General features: G+C 46.1%; 1 protein-coding gene across 5 annotated transcripts in view; it reads right to left on the minus strand.

Annotated features, from left to right (window-relative positions):
• The window catches only part of STON2 (stonin 2), a 175,635-nt gene extending 157,947 nt beyond the window's left edge, over nt 1-17,688 (minus strand). For all 5 annotated transcript variants that reach the window (XM_015454066.4, XM_015454065.4, XM_005561953.5 and 2 more), the window contains exons 1-2: nt 17,541-17,688; nt 8,050-8,160 (exon numbers count right to left, since the gene is read on the minus strand). The gene's annotated coding sequence lies outside the window, so the exon portion shown is untranslated. The remainder of the gene's footprint in view (nt 1-8,049; nt 8,161-17,540) is intronic.
• Nucleotides 17,689-18,058: the final 370 nt, after the last annotated feature.

An 18,058-nucleotide genomic window follows, 5' to 3' on the forward strand; every position in this document is an offset into this window, starting at 1 on the left:
AAAAAACTCTAAACTTAAATTTGTTTACTATACCAGGATTAACACTGTATCATTCTCATATTTTATTTTAAAGAGAGAATATTAATAACTATAACTAATATCCTGTGAGTGCTTACTCTATACAGTCCTGTGTTGAGGCCTACAAATGCATTATCTTGTCCCATCTTTACAACAACGTCCTGATATAAGCTGTTATTATTAATGACTCTTTTCCAGTTAAGGAAACTAAGGCTTGGCCTGGCCAATTTTCTCAAGGTCACACAAGCAGTAAGTGGCAAAGCTAGGATTTAAACCCAGAATGTATCACAAATATTGGTAAGGATCCATTTTCACAGCTGTATCACTGACATAAAAGTTTTATATATATATATATGTATTTGATTTCTTAAATTGGGATTTTTAAAAACAGGAAATTATGGAACAGATGGTCAGCCTGCATAGGAACAAGTTCACAGGTTCCAAATGATGGATCTTTTTCTACTAATGCATCCATCTGCCCAATTCCCCTAAATGAGGGTGGCCAACACCACTCACTTGCACAGCCAAGGACAGCGGATGCATGGCTGAGGCCTTGAACTTCCAGGCAAGCTCCGCTGCATACAAGCTCTAAAGACCACCTGATGCATAGTGTTCTTCCCTCTTCCACCTCCACTGGCCCATGATTCTCTAGGGAAATACTAGCAGGTGTGAACATGTCTTAGGACAGATTCCTTAGGAGGCAGAGCCTGAGGCCAAGCTTCTACGCTAGTGTTTTACAGCAATCCCAGGGAAGCCCAAGTAAGAGAAGAGAAGAGAGGTAGGGAAAGCAAACATAAGATGGAATGGGCCTAAACTGGCCATGGCTTCACAAGAATCAGCTTGTTGCTGAGTCAGAGAGGCTGTTGGGAACTATGGTACCTCAAAACCTTCCATTGGAGGGGCCGGTGCTAGGACAGGAAATGTACCTGCCAGCTCCCATCTCTCTTATTCCCCTTTGGTCAGAGTTCACACCATGCTGGCTCAACTCCCCACATTTTGGGGGTGCATCTTCTAGCTCCTTTAGCAGCACATGAGAAATCCAGATTCCACACCCTTCAATGTAGTACTTCATGAGTTCCGAAGTAGTGAAAGGACCTGCAGTAGTAGCCTCGGATGGCAGAATGATTCAGTCCAGTGGTCCCCAGATAGGCAGGGTTAAGAGGGTTTGAGATGTGCCTAAGAGGTAGCCAAGACGGTAAGTTAAAATCTGGATAAGAGTCAATGCTGGTATGCAATGCCATATGCGTAGAATATAAAGAGATGATGTAATAGGTCTTGTTGGACTCTGGGTTATTTATGCTCGTGGAGCTTCTGCAGGTTTTTAGAAGTCTGTCACAGAACATCCCCCATTCATTCATTCATTCAATAAGCATTTATTCAGCATCTCCTATTGCTAGGGATGTTCCTGTGAAATTCGAAGAACAGAGAGAGGACTAAGATCCAGCCCCTGCCTTGGAGAGAGAGACAGACAAATAAATAATCACAGTACGGTGTGATCAGGGCAACTTCAGGAGAATGTAGCTATGCCATGGGTGCACAGGAATGACACCTAGCCCAATCTGGGGTCAGTGAAGAGTAACAGGGAAGGTAACAACTGGTCAAAAGATGAATAGAAATTAGTCCTGTGAGGCAGGGATCACTGGTGGAGAAAATGGACATTCCAAGCTGGCAGGATGGCATCTGTAAGAACAAAGCATGACAATACCAGCTGGTCACTCAGAGGGTACCACTGCACTTAGCCATGCTTAACCAGTCATGTTAACATGCAAAACTATTGTTTGCTACCAAAGGGTGTATGCAACCTCCCTGATTCCTACATCCATCCCCAGACCTGCCCCCTCCCTAACCTCATACCCGAACATCACCCATCACCGACCCCAACCCTTGCAGTGTGTGTTACAGACACGGTGGGATCTGGAGAGATGAATAAGGCATGATGTGAAGGGAGGATGAGAGGCTCAGAAATAGGTTCATGTTCAAGGATGGCCTGAGATTCAGCATTAATGTTAGAAATAGGTTAGGGGGCAGGGAGGGAATGAAGCACTGACATGGTGTGAAGATGTCTTTTTGTTACCCAACTCGGAATGTGAAGTGTAATAGTGTTTTCAAGGCCTCCACTCAAAACAGCTGCATTAAAAATGTAGTATGCCCATACTGAGTTCAGAAGATGAATGAAAAGATACGCTTTCTGAACTATAGGTGATTTACTTTGACGAAGCAATGAGCCAGAAGGCGAAGAGAGACAGAGGAGGCTGGAGAGCTAGGAGTCAGGTCAGACAGGGCCCCAGTAGGCACGCCAAGAAGGCTGGGTTTTGTCATAAATGCAATGGAGATCGATTAAACAATTTAAGCAGGGAAATAACATGACCCAATTTGTTTTTTAGAAAAAGGTTATTCTGGAAGCAATGAGGGAGATCAACTGGAGAGTGAGAAGACCAGCTAGTAATTAGAGTGATTAGGCATCGCAAGATGCGGGATAGAGAGGAAAGGTGCTTTTATAGCCATTTAGGACGTAATGTCATCAAGATATGGGGAGGGAATCTTTTTTGGACTCACTGAGATTGTGGAAGTAATGATGTGGTAGGTAGATGAAAAAAACCTTTGGAAAACTGAATCAATTTCTGTACCATTCGCCAAGATAAGGACTTCAGGAGAAAGAATGATTGGGAGGTAGAAGGGAGGTGATGAGTTTAGCGTTAGGCCCAGCGATTTGATGGGCCTGTGGGACAACCACATTGAGATGTCGTCTTTAGGACCCGTTAAATAGGCAGATTTAGAGCTCAGAGGAGAGATGAGTGCTAAAAACACAGACTGAGAGGCCACTGGAAGCTGGGGATTTGGACTGGGTCACTCAGAGAGAATAATAAGAGGAAAAACAAGAACCAAGGTTGGAAACCTGGGGAAGGTCATTTGTGTTGGGCACAGGGTAAACAGCCACTTGGAGGAAGTTCCTTATAAATGTGTTATCTTGTCACTATCATGAGGGCCTGGATTATTTCAGAACTCAGCAGAAGACCAGGTGCTATGATTTGGACATGCTTTGTTTGGCCCTTCCAAGTCTCCTGTTGAAGGCTGATCCCCAATGTGGGTGTTGGGGCCTGGTGGGAGGTGTTTCGATTGTGGGGCCAGATCCCTGTGAATGGCCTGGTGCCATTCTCACAGGAGTGAGTTCTCACTCAGTTCCCATGAGAACTGAAGTTGAACCGAGCCTGGTACCTCCCCTTTTTTCTCGTTTCTGCTGTCTCACTATGTGATCTCTGCACACCTGGGTCCCCTTCACCTTCCATCCTGAGTGGAACCAACCTGAAGCCCTCACCGGAAGCAGACGTTGGTGCCACGCTTCTTGTACAGCCTGCCGAACTATGAGCCAAATAAACCTTTTTTCTTTATAAATTACCCAGTCTCGGGTGTTCCTTAACAGCAACACAAACATGCTAAGACACCAGGTAAAAGAGATATTTGTGTTCATTCCAACGAGTCAATACTATGATAATACAGAATATTAAGGGAGCTCTGAGTGGGCTTGAGAAAGGAGAGAATAGGAGGCATTAGGACAGAATTGCAGGGGTCCCAGATTTCTAGATGCCCAGTTTTCCAGCATTTGAAGAAGTAAAACCTTCATCTTTCTGCAGCATGGGCTTCAGTAAGTGTATGGGTTTCTGTGGGTCCACCTAAGATTTTTAGATTTCCACGCCAGGTGCGGTGGCTCATGCCTGTAATCCCAGAACTTTGGGAGGCTGAGGCGGGCGGATCACGAGGTCAGGAGTTCAAGACCAGCCTGGCCAACCTGGTGAAACCTGTCTCTACTGAACATACAAAAAATTAGCTGGGTGTGGTGGTGCACACCTGTAATCCCAGCTACTCAGGAGGCGGAGGTAGGAGAATCGCTTGAACCCTGGAGGCGGAGGTTGCAGTGAGATGAGACGGTGCCACCGTACTCCAGCCTGGGAAACAGGGCAAGACAGTCTCAAAGAAAAAAAAAAAAAAGATTTCTAGATTTCTAGCTTGCCAGCACTTGAAAAAGTGAAACCTTCTTCATCTTCCTGCAACACGACCGTCTATAGGTATACCTAAGGTGCTTTGCACACTTTTCTTGATATTATCACTACATACACAAGTCACCAATCAGAAAGAGTTCTCAAGTTAGGGCCAAGATCAAGATGTACAACTCAGACTTGAAGGCCTCTCCTTGAAACTGGTTCTCAGCCTTTAAACAAAAAATTATAGCTCTCTGAATCTCCGAGTTATAATTTAAGCCAGAGACTCTCATCTCTGGAAAAATACAAGTACACGCAACATTAATTATAATTTAAGGCACTTCGCAGACACACTTCTCAAAGTCCTAGGGATCTGTGGACTCCCTGTTAAAAACTGTCACCCTAGAACAATTTATCTGGCTCAAGTTGCTTTCGAGCCTTTCAAGACGAAACAAAATCATTCCAAAGGAGCCCAACAGAAGGAAGCCAGGCCCTGTGGCTTCTACTGACCCTGAACTGATAATTCCTTATTTCCGTTTTCAGCAAAGCGGAGGATATGTCCTTCCTTTTTCTGAGAATCATTCCCCTCCCTCTTCCCCCAACAAAACTGATACATGGGCATAAAACCAAAACAGCCCAGCCAAAGGCTAAAACGCAGGCTGCTGCAGTGGCCTCATGGGGCAGCTGCATAGGGGCCCCAGGCTGATCGTGATGTTATCCTTGTGAACCAGGCCTCTCACAAACAAGAAACAGACGCATCCCAAGTTTGTGTCTGCTGACTGAAGGCAGGGGCGTGTGGGTGTCTCCAACTGCCAGGGACAGCCACAAGGAACCAGGACACGCTGGGTGGGCTTGGCACAGCGTGAGAGTCGATGTCTGTTGAGTGAGGCTTGGCTGCTTTGGTAGAGTGGAGTCTGAGGTTTTGATACATGAAATGCCCTACTGACATCCCCTACGTTTAAAGTAAATTCTAAATGTGGACAGCAGGTATGCTATGAAATGTTACAGCTTGCAGGACAAAAGAATTCTCACATTATAAAATGTGAGCAAATGAGCACCTTTCAATGTGACAACTCACTCATTCCCACATTCCTAGTTTATTTCCTTCTTTCAAATTTATTTTTCCTAATCGGGCGCGGTGGCTCATGCCTATAATCCCAGCACTTTGGGAGGCCAAGGCAGGCGATCACTTGACGTCAGGAGTTCAAGACCAGCCTGGCCAACATGATGAAACCCCATCTCTAATAAAAATACAAAAATTAGCTGGGAGTGGTCGCACGCACCTATAACCCCAGCTACTCAGGAGACTGAGGCGGGAGAATCGCTTGAACACGGGAGGTCGAGGTTGCAGTGAGCCAAGATCACGCCAGTGCACTCCAGCCTGGGCGACAAAGCAAGACTCCGTATCAAAAATATATATATTTTTTCGATTTCTGTTTTTATTATAAACAGAATATACTCTCAATAAAAATAAATTGGAAAATATAGAAAAGTAAAATCACTTCTAAAATGTATCTGATTTTTAAAAATTCCATCAGCATGCATTTCTTCAACTTCTCAAGGGCACTTCTATTATTTAAGGGTAAGGCATTTCTTGTAGGGGGAGGAGAGACTGTCACCACAGACAAATGGGACAGGATCCTTTGACCTTGTGACTTCCTGGGCTCTCATCTCAGTGGCTAAGAATTATGTATTCTATTGTTTTTTTCAAGTTGATGGAAATTTCCCACCATTTATGCCTACTCTCCTTACTTCCTCAACCTGAAAGACCAAAAGAAAAATTTAATCACTGGAAGCTCCTTCCTATTAATGTTTCTGCTTTGCTGTTTCTGAAGTTTTTTTCTTTCAGTCCTCACGTCACCCACAACCATCTAGAGATGGTTTCTCAAAAGCCACAGTAGGGATTTAGAAACACACCACACTGTTACATACATTTGGTCCCGACACCACTAATAGCAGTATTTCTTTTGGTAGCCATCTCACTGACAGTAACCCTTGCAAAACAGAAAAGCTACAAATTCAAAGAATATAAACCACAAATGCAAACACAGCAGACATACTAATTAGAGGATGGAGTGACAAGATTTCAGAATGTGATTCTCCACATCTCTAGGTTCTTATTTAGCTTTGAGAGTGAGAGTTTTTTAGAAACAGATTCAGAATATTATTATTTGCTGAGTGAAATAAAATGTATTAGAGGAATTTTCCAACCAAGTGTAAAACTTGGATTTAAAACAGTAGAGAAGGCTGGGCTCGGTGGTTCACACCTGTAATCCCACCACTTTGGGAGGCCGAGGAGGTGGGGTGGATCACTTGAGGTCAGGAGTTCGAGACCAGCCTAGCCAACAAAGGGAAACTCCATCTCCACTAACAACACAAAATTAGCCGGACATGGTGACTCATGCCTGTAATCCCAGCTACTTGGGAGGCTTAAGGAGGAGAATCACTTGAACTCGGGAGGCAGAGGTTGCAGTGAGCTAAGATCATGCCACTGCACTCCAGCCTGGGCGACAGAATGAAACTCCACCAACAACAACAAAAAAAAATGGTAGGGAAGATTGGTCAGTATCTTAGGGAAGAATGAGAGAAACCTCTTAACTGGCTCATGGTGGCAAAGAGCAAACATGAGGTTATTATATATAATACTAAAACACTGTCATCCAGTGGTATCTCTTTTGTTCTGTGTTTCAGTTTTCATATCTCTGAATGCTTGAGCATCTGTGATTCTCGTAGCAATTACCATATACAGAGGCCAGATCTGATCACTGGATGTAATGTTTCAATTACAGAGAAAACATAAGTCGCTAGCATATGTGTGTAGTTACTTATAGTATCTCCCTGACCTCTTTTACTTTTTTAAAAGAAGAAAAACAGTAGCAATATAAGTTGAATTAAAATGTGGATTTCAGCTTAGGGCAAATTCAAAGGGCTTTAAACATGTGTGACTGTCACCACTCCTCACTTTTAACAAATGTAATGAATGGTGAGAATCTTTCAAGAGATAAAGTGGTGAACAGCTTCATAGCATCAATGTCGCACTAACTGAGCCCTCACACCCAAGAGATGGGCATTTTTAACCACTAGTTCTCATCTCACAGGCAAAGAAACTGAGTCTCAGAGAATAAGTAACTTGCCCAAGGGCCCAAAGATAGTAAGAGGTCAAATGGTATCCGACCCTAGTCTTAACTCAGGCACTTAACCATGGCATTATAGAGCTCAATGATAAAACCACCCCAAGAAAATGCCAACGGGTCCATACCTCATTCTACACTGGCAAAGTGAAGAAAAGCACAAACTAGCAAACTCAAGCCAGCTTGACTTTCCCAATAAAGCTAGAATGCCCCCTGATTCAATCCTAGGACCCCTTCTCCAGCTGTAAAATACCTTCATTCCTTCACAGCTTTAGATTCCATCTACGAGCTAGGGATCCCCACACAGATGCTTCCAGCCTTGACTTCTCACCTGACTTCTAGTGCCCACTGAACATCTTCACTTCAACGTCTAACAAGACGCTCACCCCTAACACATCCAGATTTGACCAGCGACTCTCCCTCCCCTGAAACTACCGCGGCAGAAACCCCTCCCATCCAAGATGATGGCACTCTACCTCTCCAGTCTCCCTTGCCCGAAACATCCAGTCGTCCAACCTTGACTTCTCTCTTCCTCTGACACAGTTTCTCTCATGTTCATTTTACAAAAAGGCAGTTTACAAACATATTTCTCACATGATTCTTTAAAATGGCTAGTTTCCCTAGGACACTTCATAAGATGTCATTTGAGCATAACTGACCATGAGTACCTTAACTGAGGTAGTCATGTAAGCTTCGTCTAACACGGCACTGTGTAACCTACATACCATGATGTTCACCTATCGCTTTATTTTTATGTGTTATTTGATAAACACTTACGTAATACTTCTCATCTCTCAGACATTGACGTCAAAGTGCTTTACCGCTCATTTAATTAAATTATCATATAATCCTCATAACCCTATGAAGTAGGTTCCCTTTATAGAGATAAGGAAACTGAGGCTCAGGGAGATTAAATAACTTACCTGAAACTGCACAATTCATACCCAGGCAGTCTGGCTCCAGAGTCTGTACTTGTAACCACTTCGCCCTGCTCCATCCATGAGATGTACTTTTTCGCCTCGTGAGTTGTTTTCCTATGAGTAGAAACATACGTGTATAAATGAGCCTGCCCTCTTTTCTGGCTTTCTTACAGCCAGGACCCACCTCTGCAAAGTGCCTGACCTGACTGGGTGCATATTCTCTACCCTCTTCATAGGAAAATGGCAACCAAATCACAGAGAGACCACAGTCCCTGGGCCCAGAGGAGCACTGTGCTGTGACCAGCCAAGTCACCCAGACCAGAGTCTGATATGCAACAGCAAACAACTCTGACTCCTTGGGACTGCCTCCTCAAGGCCTGCTCAGGGATCGGGAACTTAAAATCAACCGGAAGCAGAGCATGTGCGCTCCAGGGTGCCTGAGTGTGATGGATGGCACAGCTGGAGAAGCCTGCTGTGTTGCAGACAGCACAGCTCCGCCTATGCCAATTAGGTTGATGGGTGGTGACTGAGAAACATGCTGGATTTACTCAAACAGATCCTCACTCCCTAACTTACCACCTTTTTAGAGATCGTAACAAAAATAATAAGGATGAGTTAGGAAAAAAAAAAGAGAGAGAGGAAAAAAAAAGTGCGTTTCGACTGCCCTACTGATACTGTGAACTGGCCCTGCAAAAACAAAAGCAGTTTTCCTCCTACCAGCCATCTCCCAGGGCGTGGCCAGAGTGCACAGATAGCCCCTGTTAACTCTTTAGAGCACATTTCCTTTTGCTTCCAGATACCACAGTGACTCAGGGCATAGCTTCTAGATCTCAGAGACGAAGAGAGGTAGGTTTAAAGCCCAGCTCCATTACAACCTTTGACAAAGTACTTAGCTCCAGCCTTTGTCTCACTCCTTAGATGAGATGCTACTCCTCCTGACCTTACAGCGCAGAGGTGCAAATTAAGTAAGATAACATGGTATAACCACTCAGCAGAGGACGTAAAACTCAATGCATGATAGCTATTGATAGTGTTTTTGATAATTTCAGCAATGATAAAAGTTTTCCACCCTTCAACGGTTCAAAGTCTGAAGTGGAGGGAAATGTAGGGACATGGAATGATTTAGAAAAAAATGAATATTTTATGTTTGGCAAGGATGGGGAAAAACACAAAGTATATTTTTGACAGCTCTGAGTTCACATGATAGACAACTTTTAAACAACATCTACCAAATATGGATCACCCCAGCCTTACCCACTTAACTACGGCATTATCTTTTAAAAGCTTAAGACAAATGGTCCAAGCATGGTGGCTCACGCCTATAATCCCAGCACTTTAGGAGGCTGAGGCAGGTGGGCTGCTTGAGGCCAGAAGTTTGAGACCAGCCTGGCCAACATGGCGAAACCCCATCTCTACTGAAAATACAAAAATTAGCCGGGCATGGTGGCACATGCCTGTAGTCCCAGCTACTCGGGAAGGAGAGACATGAGAATCACTTGAACCCGGGAGGCGGAGGCTGCAGTGAGCTGAGATCCTGACACTGCACTCCAGCCTGGGTGACACAATGATACTCTGTCTCAAAAGAAAACAGAAACAAAAACCAAGAAAAACTTAAGACAAATGTTTTCCGTTTCTAAGGCAAACAGTGAAATAAAGTCCGTTTTCATTTAAAGTATCCCATTTGGTTTTTTAAACCAGTTAGCTAACTTCAAAGGGCAGCCAACGGAGGGACTATCAAGCTGGCAAGGGTCTAGTGTCTACCTTCAAAGTTCAGGTAGATAGAAAGCCACTGATGGTCCCACCATACTTCTCGGCATTTGGCCTGGAAAATGCTTCAGAATGCCCTTTCATTCAGATGCTGTGTTTGCATGGACACATAGCACTACAACGGTACCTTCTTTCAATGAAAGCGAGGGAGAAGCCTGACAGAGAAGGATACAATGATCTCACCCCAAGCTTAAAATTAACAAGGACCCAGGCCGGGCGCGGTGGCTCAAGCCTGTAATCCCAGCACTTCGGGAGGCCGAGACGGGCGGATCACAAGGTCAGGAGATCGAGACCATCCTGGCTAACATGGTGAAACCCCGTCTCTACTAAAAATACAAAAAACTAGCCGGGCGAGGTGGCGGGCGCCTGTAGTCCCAGCTACTCCGGAGGCTGAGGCAGGAGAATGGCGTGAACCCGGGAGGCGGAGCTTGCAGTGAGCTGAGATCCGGCCACTGCACTCCAGCCTGGGCGACAGAGCGAGACTCCGTCTCAAAAAAAAAAAAAAAAAAAAAAAAAAAAAAAAAAAAAAATTAACAAGGACCCTTTGGGGTCACAGCTGAGAGCCCCCATGGGGTATAATATGAGTAGGAGAAATGCTATATAGATGACAAGGGCCCTAGTGTCATCTTAGTGTCATTCTTAGCGTCACTAACCTTATGGAGATATGTGAAGTGACTTAAGCTAGACACCGCCAAATGTCAGGGGAAGCGGGGTCAGTTATTACAGAAGCACTAAGCGATTTCTGCATGACTTTCCACAAGTCATTTGACCTTTCCAGGTTAGATTGCAAATGGAGTAGGACCAACTGCCTGCAAGTCTGACAGAGTTTATAATAGGATTAGATTTTATTTATATAGATGTTTGACATCCTTAGCTCCAAAGTGCTTTCCTATTAATACATTGAACACGTTAAGAGGGCCAAATGAGAGTCCAGTGTTATTTATCTACTAATAAATCACTGAATGGCTTCATTTGTAGGAGGTTATGCGAGTCACTCAAATTAGTGCTTTTGATAATTTCGGCAAAGATTAAATAGTCCGATGGCAGTCAAGAAAGGAAAGCTTTAAGAAGTCATCTAGGTCCGGCGTGATGGCTCACACCTGTAATCCCAGGACTTTGGGAGGCCGAGGCAAGTGGATCACCTGAGGTCAGAAGTTTGAGACCAGCCTGGCCAACATGGTGAAACCCCGTCTCTATTAAAAATACAAAAAATTAGCCAGGCATGGTGGCAGGAGCCTGTAATCCCAGCTACTTGGAAGGCTGAGGCAGGAGAATTGCTTGAACCCAGGAGACAGAGGTTGCAGTGAGCCGGAGATTACGCCACTGCACTCCAGCCTGGGTGACAGAGTGAGACTTTGTATCAAAAAAAAGAAAAAGAAGTCATGTAGCTCCGACTTCCCTTCTCTCCCACTTGACCCCTTTACTTCAGATACAGTAGTCCAGTGAATAGACCTGAAAAGGCTTGTGGACCAGGGCAGGGACACAGTTCACTTAGATCCATTCCTCCCCTAAAGACTATGGTTCCCACCTAGCTAAATCCTACTTCTCCATCCAGTCCGGAGTAGCTGCTCCTCCCTGAACCTTCCCAGCCCAGCACAATCTGGGAAAGACTCACTGTCTGAATTCACAGCACTTGATAGCCCATTGGATTATTTGCCTACTGTTGGTCTCGCTGTGGTTTAACTACCACTGATTTTATATAAATATTATGTCTTTTCTCTCTCAGCATAGAGGCTGTGTCAGAGACTGAGCATAATACTTCTCTGAATTCCTCGTAGCGTTTTCCTTAAAGCCTTGCACTCAGCTGATGGTCAATACCTTTCAAGTGAACATAACTCCCAAAGGTTTCCCTGAGCCATTAGCAATCTGCAAAGCGGCTTCACACTCCTCGTTGTGACGAAACATCACAGGGAACATTGACCACCCCTTGCCAGTCAGTGAGGCCACTTCAGAGCACCACTCCAAGTTAGTAGGCAGCCAGCTGGGGTGACAAAGGTTGTACACTATGAATGAAAAATTCAAGTTTCAATCCTGCCCTACTACTATCTATCTATAGAATTTTAGCCAACTGTTTCTATCTTTGTTACTGCATTTCAGAAAGACAGCAATAACACTAAAAGTCTACCTCCTGAAAGTGCTAGAGATGTGAAAAATATATATATATGTATATGATATATAAGCATTTAATATAACTAGATAATAGAAGATAATATTTTTCTATGATTTGACACTTAACATTTCTTAAATATCAAATTGCTGGGTAAATGTTATCCAGTGGGGATGGCAGCACCTTCTAATGAATTGTTCAGCATTTTAAATCCCCCTGGCTGGTTTAAGTGTCCCTTCTCTCACTGGCTCTCAGAGTAACATCCACAGTTTTGTTTGCTGCAGCTGCACCTTTTGAAAATTTAGGCCAGGTTTCCTGGAAACCTGAGCTGGAGGGAACCGTGGTAGTTCACCATAGAGTAGATCAAGTGAGGGCAGTACTGAGGCCACGAGTGCACGATTGTGAAAAACTGCTGGCTCTCCAAAATGACCTGGAGAGGGAAACAGTTGGCTTCAGGCCTCTAGGACAGAGGTTACAGTTCTAAGCTTTCTCATCCACCTCTGGGAAAGTACACAGAATCCTGGGAGAATTTCTCCTGTTTCAGAAAGCACACCTTCAAGGTATGGCTTGTCTCTCAAATCTCAGTTGGAATAAGGATCTTTTCAAATCTCACTCACTTCATTTTATAATATGAGCTCATTATAATATTTATTTTATACACATTTAATATGCATATAGAAGGCCAGATGCAGTGGCTCACACCTGTAACCCTAGCACTTTGAGAGGTCGAAGCAGGCGGATCACTTGAGGTCAGGAGTTCAAGACCAGCCTGGCCAACACAGTGAAACCTCATCTCTACTAAAAATAGAAAAATTACCTACGGCCAGGCATGGTGGCTCACGCCTGTAATCCCAGCACTTTGGGAGGTCAAGGTGGGCAGATTGCCTGAGATCAGGAGTTCAACACCAGCCTGACCAACATGGCGAAACTCTGTCTCTACTAAAAATACAAAATTAGCTGGGCACAGTGGCGCATCCGTGTAATCCCAGCCACTAGGGAGGCTGAGGCAGGAGAATTGCTTGAACCCAGAGGTTGCAGTAAGCTGAGATTGCACACTGCACTCTAGCCTGGGCGACAACAGCAAAACTCTGTCTCAAAAAAAAAAAAAAAAATTAGCTGGGTATGGTGGTGGGCACCTGTAAACCCAGCTACTTGGGAGGCTGAGGCAGAAGAATTCCTTGAACCTGGGAGGTAGAGGTTGCAGCAAGCTGAGATCATACCACTGCACTAAAGCCTGGGCAATAAGAGCAAAACTCTATCTCAAAAAAATAAAATGCATATAGAATTTCTAGAATTTTCTATTCACACCCCGATGGATAATTCTGCACTCATCCTACCTTGAAACAAATATCCTAATCTGGTAGCCAGCATTTAGAATGGTGATCCTAGAAGTATTTCATGCATTTACATGCTCTCTGTCACACGGTGGCAAACCACTGGTTTATTGCGACCCTAGGTCGAGTTCAAATTTGTGCCATGCTTACGAATGAGAAAAAATATAGTTTAAAAAAAGACACTCTCACTGTGTTTTATTTCCTGTGTCACGTTACACACCCCAACATATTTGCTCCTTTACGTCCATTTCTGGCATGCCCTGTTGTTACAGGAGTGGTGAGTCACAGTTAGGGGGAATTGTAGTAACTTGCTCCATCTCTTAGTATAAGCCAAACCACGGACAATCTTGGGTTCTCAGGGGGTTATTTATCTTGGGAGTGGGGGGGACTGATCACAATCTGTATGACCACATGGCACAGATGTTTAATTATGATAGTGACCTCAAGTAAAGCAAGCAATTTCTTGGTCTGACTATATCAAAATTCAGCCAAAATGTCCACCCAGTGGGAAAGCTAAGCTCCAGAAGAAATTATAGCTGGAATGACAAGAAGTGTGATGGATCAGGATTGGAATATGTGGACAGGCTTGAGTTAGAGGTCTGGAGCCAGACAAAAGGGTGTGTGCTAGATGATAGGATGAGAAGTCTGGGCAAAATTACAAAGGGATGGGACAAAGCAGCACTTGTATGTTTCTTCTCTGGACCCAAGCTTTTTTCATTTTCTCACTACGAGCACTGCATCTGCAATTTAATATACACCTAGAGGCTCAGTTACTCTTACAGAGCCTACTGTTCATGGCCAGAGCCAGCCTTCAGCAAAACTGCTGCATGGAGAATGCTGAGACCTTCCAGCCCTTTTCCTCCTTCCATTGGACTCTTCCATTCTGGTATTTATCTCAACCACATCTTAATGTGTCCCCTTAGTTTAGTGGTTTTCAAAGTGTGGGGCCAGCGGCATCAGTATCACCTGAGCACTTGTCAGAAATACTCATTTCCAGGCCTCAGACCAGACGGACTGATTCTGGAACTCAGGGGGCCGGGCCCAGCAATCTGCATTTTCTCAAGCCCTCGGGGTGATTCGGATGCACACTAAAGTTGAGATCCACTGCTTCAGGTGACATAAAATAACAACTTCAAGATGAGAGAGCATGTGCATTTTAGGAGAGAACTTGTGAAGAAGGCAAGCTGCTCAAGAGCCAACTAAATCAGTTTCCAGCAGTGGAATTTGAAGTCATGTCACAGATGGTGAGAGAGAGACTGGAGGCCACGGTATTTGCCCTGGCCCTTATCACCTCTTGCTTTTTAGCTCACCTATTTCAATCTTCTCTCCACATGGCCACTAGAAATGTGGGTTCAGCTGGAAAATCTGACCCTGTCAAAGCCCAACTCAACACTCTTCAGTGGCTGCTCCCTGCCAATGGATAAAGGCCCAATCCCCTGGGACCCGACCCAGGGTCCTTCATCATCCGCCACTGGGCCACCTCCTGACCTTGTTTCCTTCAGCACTTTTCCTCCTGCTCAGCCATACCTCGCGGTCTGCAGCTGGTGTAGACTTCCCCATACCACGGACAGCAGACTTCCCACATGAGTTACCTTGACCAAGAGCAGGAGAGCTGAAGTGACAGCTGCTACTTCTGAGCAGACTTTAGATGTTATCGTTTTGTTCTATCATGTCCTTTTTCCCTTTGTCATAAATAAGATCCACATTGTCCCAGAGAGAGGCTGTTTCTTAAGCCTCAGTGGGTCCCAGAATGATGATAAATGAGGGGTAAAATTATTCCTGACTTACACTGGACATGCAGCATGAGAGGGAACTAAATTTTGGTTGTTGTAAATTACTGAGATTTGGGGGTTTCTTGTTATTTACCGTAAGCCAACTGTAATAGTACTTTTGATCACTTCTCTCAGTCTGGAATGTCTTCTCTGCTCCACCTTCTTTCCAATTCCACCTCACCCCTACCTGCACAAGAGACCTGCTCCTCATTCTACACTCAGCTCAAGTGTTACCCTTCGGTCAAGCTTTTTGTGTCCTTCCCAGGTATAACTTTTAAGATATTCTCTGGATGCTACAGACCTGTAACCACATCCCTGGAACTGTGCCAGGGGTCCTCCATTTATTAGTACTATACTTAGAACAACCTCTAAGAAAAAATAATAAAATTTAAAATTCAACAACTCATGTTTTAAAGCAGAAGCCCAGCTCCGAAAAACAAAGCAATTTGTTGAAGTTTCCCAGAGTCAGTCACACTCTGAGATCTCAGGAGGTGGGAGTCTGGCTCTGAACTCAGGAGTCTTTGCCCCGCCCAACACATCTCTCTTACTCCCCCCCAACAGCAAGCGTTCAGATCCTCCCACGCCACCGGAGAGAGGAAAAGTCCCCTTATCAACAACTGAAAGGGCTGCCATGCTAATCTGAGACTTGAAAGATTGCGTCTGGAAGTGGGCTTCTTACCCCCTGAGAAGATAAGCATTTCCTCTAAGTCAATGTATTTATTCTAAGGCTCCTGGCAAAAGCACAGGAGACCTTACAAGAACTGGGGCATTTTGTTTGCATCCTTTCCCCAGGTCCTCACCTATGGGTTGGAGGGCAGGGGGTAGTATGGTGTGGTAAGACAGATTCCCATTGACATCACCCTAGAGAAGCTTTGAGAAGGTTTTTTTGCATTTGTCACAGGGTAGGAAGCAAGTGAGCAGGGGGTTCAGAACTCCAAGCAGATCTGTTACATGTCGAGATATTAAGTTTTAAAAAGAAAAATAAAAGGGGCCAGTTATTTGACTTTTCAGATTAACCAAGAAAAGAAAAGTGACACAGTGACAAAGAATTAAACCAGACCACCCAGGTCAGGCATAGGAAAAAAACACCTAAAAGTAGCAACTGCAATTTTAGGTTTCTATGAGCCACTGGAATTTTGTCGTGTGGTTGAGTCTTTTTTTCTCTCTTTCTCCCTCCCTCTCTTTTTAATTTTACCTTTTTGTTTATGCGAGGAGTAAAAGGTATAAAACTTTCAAATACTTCCCCCAAATCAGCCATGCTAATGAAAGGTGAACATTTAACAAAGTACCATGATATTATTTTCACACAATAGTCATACTAATTTTTTCAAAGGTCACAAAGCTTTTCTCAGTTACTAGTTGGAATGCATTTATCTCTCTCACCATTCCAGCGGATCGGTTTTTTACCGCCCCACCCCCCAAAAGGATATGCTACCTTTAAAGAGATCATCAGTCTCATTAATAATAGCATTTTTTTCCTTTCAAGTGTAGAAAGCTGTTCAGAGCTGCAAAAGGTTGCTAGGCCAGTTTGGACACGTCTGATTTACTCTTTAAAAGCCCATCCACTCCGTATAACAAATAATAAGAGCCGGTATTTATTGAGTGCTTAGCGCTGTGCTCGGTGTTTTTCAGGCATTGGCTCATACAATCCTCAAAACAATGCCATCAGGCCGGTGCAATCATTATCGCCACCTTACAGATCAGGAGAGGGAGGCACGGAGAGCAAGAAGGACCAGCCCGAGGGGGAAACGGGGAGCGTCGGGAGAGGCGGGGAGGCAGGCAGAGGCCAGAAGCTGCACAAAAGCACAGTTAATGATTCACTCACAGCCCTCAGGCAGCTCCTTCCAGTAGAGGTTGCACCAGAACACACGGACGCACACACACGCACGAATGCACACACACACACGCACACGCGCGCGCACACACACTCTCTCATCTTCAACTCTTCATCCCAGCGAGAGGCGGGTGTCCGGCAAATTGCTTGGCAACGCGCAGAGGAAACTCCATCCAAGACCCACTTCAAGGCCGCCTCTGGGCGCTGTCCAGCGGGCAGAGCGCCTGAGGCCAGGCTGGGGTCCTGCCTCCCGACACCCCGAAGGTGGGGCGCGGCGCCAAGGCTGGGGTTTCAGGCGAGGGGAGTGTAGGGAAAGCACCGTCCCCAGGGACACCTGTTGTCGCCTCCCCACTCGGGCCAATGAAGACACCCTGGGAGTCCCAATCTCGAAAACACCCGTCGGCCAGAAGTGCCTGTGTATGGGGCCGGGGGTCGCAGGAGTCCTCTTCCACCCCCACCTGCCTTAAGCAGAGTCCCCTCTTCCTCTCCCACCCCGGGACGCCCGCGGCTGGTGGAAACGCCGGGCCTCCGCGTGGCCCGACCGGACAGGCTCGGGGGGCGCCAGGGGGCACCGCGGCGCTAGGACCTCGCGGCCGGCCCGCCCCCCGCCCGCTCCACCTGCGGGGCCACTGTCAGGGGGCGCGTTCGCCCTCCTGCTGCAGGGCGCGGGGTGCAGTTACCTGCGCCGCGGTCCGCAGGGTCCCCGGCGTCCGCCGGAAGGTCGCCGCGGGAAAGCTGGCTCCTCTAGCCGCAGGATACCCACCCAGCCGCGCTGCTCTCGCCAACCTCCCGCCCGGCCGCAGCGCCGCCGCCGGCTCCAGACTCTCTGGCTCGCTCCGCGCCCGCCGGCTCCCGGCGCCGCTCCCGCCGTTCCTGATTGGCCGCGGCGAGCTCCCGAGCCGCGCCCTGATTGGACAGCCGGGGAGCCGGGGCGGAGGGACGGGACGGGCGCCGCCGGGATCTGCTGGCCTTACTTTCCCGCGGCTCCTTCAGTCCCAACCAGACCCCGAAGACGGGATCCTTCCCCTCTGCGCCGAGTGGGGCCGGCCGTCCAGGCACAAGGCAACGCGGAAAGAATCGATTCGAGCGACATGGAAATGGCGGGGAATGGGGAGCGCCTTGGAGTCCCACCCCCTCCGCCTGCGGGCTGGTGGTTGAGACCTCCTAGGAGCGGGAATCATTGCTTACCTGGCCTCAC

Source organism: Macaca fascicularis, chromosome 7 (genome assembly GCF_037993035.2).
Source record: "Macaca fascicularis isolate 582-1 chromosome 7, T2T-MFA8v1.1".
In the NCBI taxonomy this organism is placed as follows: domain Eukaryota; kingdom Metazoa; phylum Chordata; class Mammalia; order Primates; family Cercopithecidae; genus Macaca; species Macaca fascicularis.